The following is a 4,215-nucleotide window of genomic DNA, read 5'->3' on the forward strand; positions in this document are numbered from 1 at the left end:
ATTTCCCCACTTACACAGGTGGCTACTATGGAAATACGTCCCGAGGATACAATGCCTACACTAAGAACAAGTGCAGGTACATACGTTGGGACAAATTGGTATATGATGGATGAACGAATTGTTGAGAGTAAAGAAAAAGAATGGAAGAGAAACAACAGTAGGCAAGGCAAGCCAAACCTTTCCCTTAAAGACTTTAATTTCCCCAGTGTTGCAGGTGGCTACTATGGAAATAAGTCTCCGGAAACACTGTCAAGAAATAGAGAAGAATAAAAGAGGAGAAAGACTCCTTGAACAATAGATCCCAAGCCTTCTTTTATAGAAGGTAAAGAGACATGAAAGCATCCTTTCAAATGAACCCTTTCATTTAAAATAACACCTTTTCAAATGAAAATACCATTTCACAAAAAGGAAGTCTCATTGAAAAATCTCATTTTTCAATTTGACAATATCCAACAAAATAAATATCTTGTGACGTTGAGGCACCTAGCAAATACTATTGTGACCATAACTTTTGATCCACCTGTCAAATGGGAGCAAATTTTAAATCTTTTTTAAACTCCAAACTTGATCCACCTATGTTGGACGATTCACTCCAAAAAAAAAGAGTAATTCAAAGCCTTCACATGGAGTTATGCAAGCATTACACATGCATTCAAATAAGGGGTTTCCACTGACATTCATATAAGAGGAAAGGGTTGCTGCACTCGAGCGCAGCTAGGCCCGCTCGAGCACAGAAACAGGGGGGTGGGGACATTGGGGGGTGATCGTAAGCATTCATTTGGAAGGCCTACCAAAAATCAGCTCCATTGGATCACCAATGGGTGTCCATTTGTGGGGCCAAAAATAGACGGATATCCAAATCTGTCCATTTTTTGCCCCACAAATGGACACCCTAAGGTGATCCAATGGAGCTAATTTTTGGTGGACACCCTACCCATGAAAGGGCCCATCAAATGAATGCTTTGGATCCCACCCAAAATGTGGCCCCACCCTGTCTCTGTGCTCAAGCGCACCAAATGCATGCTCTTCATATAATGCAATTCCATTCCAAGTCAATAGTTAATAAGATCAACATAAAGGAGCTAAGACAAAATCCACATGGCTGGAAAACGTGGAATCCAAGTTGGAGCACTCTATGGTATTTTCAAGATAGCCCAAAATAGCATCCATTAATTAATGAAGGTTAGCTGCCATAACCCATGTCAAAATGCCTAATTATGATGCCCAAAGTCTAGGTAACTCTCACAGGCCTTTAATCAAACAGCTAGCATGCAGTCTCACTCTCTCTGACCTATAATCCAATTAAGAGTTGAGTGCTAATTAGCATCAAATCTTGCACTCCTTGCTGAGGGATTGTGAGTGGACGGTTAACTTGCAAGGCAAAGAAATTCCTCAATGCCGATAGGATTTTTAGGGAGCGTACCTAAAATAGAGGTTCAATTACTGGATATATTAAATTCATGCAATCTAATACCATATGTCAAGAAATGAGTGCATCTAATAGTGGAAAGTAGCATTAATTTGTAGCTTAAGGGTTTCAAAATCAGATCCGGACAAATGGCTTATGAAACTTTCCAATTTCCACCAAATTCTATAGGTTTACAGAGCAGACAATGAATTGAGGCAAGTTACTTACAAAGCTTTGAAAGAGAATGACAACCGTTACCCAAGCATTATGGATTTCAGCTTCATCGGGTGCAAATTCCAGCAGCCAAGCGCGAGGGGACGCAAAGCCCTTCTTCTAAAACTGAAATCCTTCCTAAACAAGGAGATAAAAATGTAATTTGGGAGAGGAGGAACTGCATTCAACAACCCTAAACCCTATTCCCAAGAAAAATAGAAGAGAAATCTCTCTTCCCCAACCCCAAAGCAAAACCCCTAATGTTTTATTTCATCAGAAGCCCCTGACAAATGAGAAATTAGACCTCATATACAGCCCATTACAACATGAAAATACCTAATTACCCTCACCTAGAGAAAATGACCAAAATGGATAAAAAAAGGCTCAAAATGGCTAAATTACTTCTAAGTAATGAAATAAAAGAGAAAATTCCTATGCTAATGAGTTTTCTAGGGCCATGTAGTATTTCCAAGGGGATGCTCCTGCATCACTGGTTTTTGCTAGGGTGCCCTTATTTTATTATTCCTCTACTTTATATACAAAATTGGGATTTGCTAATTAATTTTGCGAAAAGCCATTTTGCAGCTCACTATATTGCAGGAGAGAACAACCACGACAGATGAATTAAGGGCCTGTTTGGATACCTCCCATTTTGTATTTGGATTTGGAATTGAGTTTTGAATACAAATTGAATAGATCCGGCAGCTCATGTAGAGGGAGATAGAGAGGGAAGGGGATACTTCCTAGAGGAGGGGAGAGGTTAAGGAGCATAGAGGGTGAAGGAGATTTGTGGATTTCCAATTTCTTATTTCCATGGCAAATTTAGAAATCTGATATTTTCACTGTTAGCTACTGAATTAGAAATACAAGAATTTGATCCGATCCAAATTACAATGCAAAAAGGGCTGCAAATGTGAGAAATCCAAATTAAATTGTTGAATGTTTACAAGATTGCCTTCATTATTTTATATTTTATATACGGTCTTCTTGTTTGGGGAGGAAAAGACGAAGAGTATCTTTCAAATGACTATAAAATAGTAAAAAATAGCTAAAAATAAGAGTAAAATGGTAAAAAATAAAAAAAAAGCCACTAAAGGGTGAAACTATAATTTTTTTCAAACAAACAAGAAAAACAACTTCTTCGGTCGAAACAAAGATTTAACAACATAGGATGAAACGATGTAAGAAAACAAAATTATGGCCGAAGCAGAACATAAGGTGTTTCTGTTCAGTTTTCAGACGGGATCGAATAAAGCGTTTCGGAAAACGAAATTGATAGCCTAGCGCCTAGTCAATATATCTACTCTCTAGCCCGTTTCACATATTCCCTCTATTTTTCTCCGGGTTTCGAATTCGATTCCCAACCATAGACACAAATGCTATTTCAAGATATATTTTTGAGTATAAATCTACAATCACATATTCACATATGCCGTATGAATTCATGAACCAAAAAAGGTGAAAAAGGGAGAAAAGATTACACCAAGGTAACATTACATTTCCATAATCAAAGTTCATTTATTCTTAACCAAACAACAGCCTTTATTACATATATTCAGCACCTAAAACAGTTTATTTATACCATTTCACAGCTTCATGAAGTCATTATTTTGAAGAACAATCCACCACACCTCCACTCCTGAGATGAAGGGTACAATCAGTGGAAGCAAAGCAGCAGTTGCACTTCCCAGGGAGCTGTTCACTACCACTAGACGTGCAAGTCATATAGGCCACATCAGAGCAAATATCAGGGCAAAGCTTTGCTTCCACACCACCTTCCATCACCCCCACCAAAATCACACCTTAAATAAACACAGAACAAGAAAAACAAAAAAAAGTAGGTCAGTTCATCCACTTCTTTTTATTATTTTATACAAAGATAGCCATTATTTACAATAAACATAGTTCAGAAACTCTGAACGGAGAGACTGTATATATCAAAAAAAGGGGTTATAAATATACGTTCTTATATAAAAGCTTATACTAGACATGGATCAAGTGCACACAAAATACAAAAAGGAATACCAGTGACAAAGAGAAAAAGAAGAGAGATAGGAAGTCTTGTGGGAGCCATGTCTTTCTCTATTTGGTTTTGAGAGAAGAGGCGTTGGGTATTTATAAGAAATGAAATATGTGACGATGATAACTAAACAGTGATGAAAAAGGGTGGTTTTGGCTAATTTTGACCTTGGCTGTTTGATCAAGAAATGATATCTGTGAAGATTATGGTGATAGACACTAATACAGACTCTGGTATGAACGTGAATTTGACATTTGGTGCTTTTGACCATAATATCTATGTCTAAAAGTTACCATCACTGCAAGCATCAGAGCCAAATCAAAGTTTGATTTTTGTTGTTCTTAATTAGACCCTCTTTTTTATGTATATTCTCATTGATTTGGTAGGCAATTTGGCAGAAAGCCATTTCGCAGCTGACTTTTGCATGAGAGAACAGCCACAGGTTCACTTTTCAGCTGACTTTGTCTTATTCATTTAATTTATATGAGGCGGTTGTTCTTTCATGCAGAAGTTAGCTGCGAAATGGCTTTCGGCCAAATTGCCTAGCAGATCCCTTATTCTCATAGGGGTGTGA

At 37.6% G+C, this 4,215-nt stretch overlaps 1 long non-coding RNA gene across 1 annotated transcript; it reads right to left on the bottom strand.

Annotated features, from left to right (window-relative positions):
• Positions 1–3,088: 3,088 nt before the first annotated feature.
• On the bottom strand, positions 3,089–3,834 carry LOC143849168 (uncharacterized). The gene is made up of 2 exons (XR_013235581.1): positions 3,647–3,834; positions 3,089–3,423 (listed from the first exon to the last, which is right to left on the bottom strand). It is a non-coding gene; the product is annotated as an uncharacterized LOC143849168 (long non-coding RNA).
• Between the last annotated feature and the right edge of the window lie 381 nt (positions 3,835–4,215).

This window comes from Tasmannia lanceolata, unplaced genomic scaffold, assembly GCF_043159265.1.
Source record: "Tasmannia lanceolata isolate RefF3 unplaced genomic scaffold, GAP_Taslan_0.1 ptg000016l, whole genome shotgun sequence".
Classification (NCBI taxonomy): domain Eukaryota; kingdom Viridiplantae; phylum Streptophyta; class Magnoliopsida; order Canellales; family Winteraceae; genus Tasmannia; species Tasmannia lanceolata.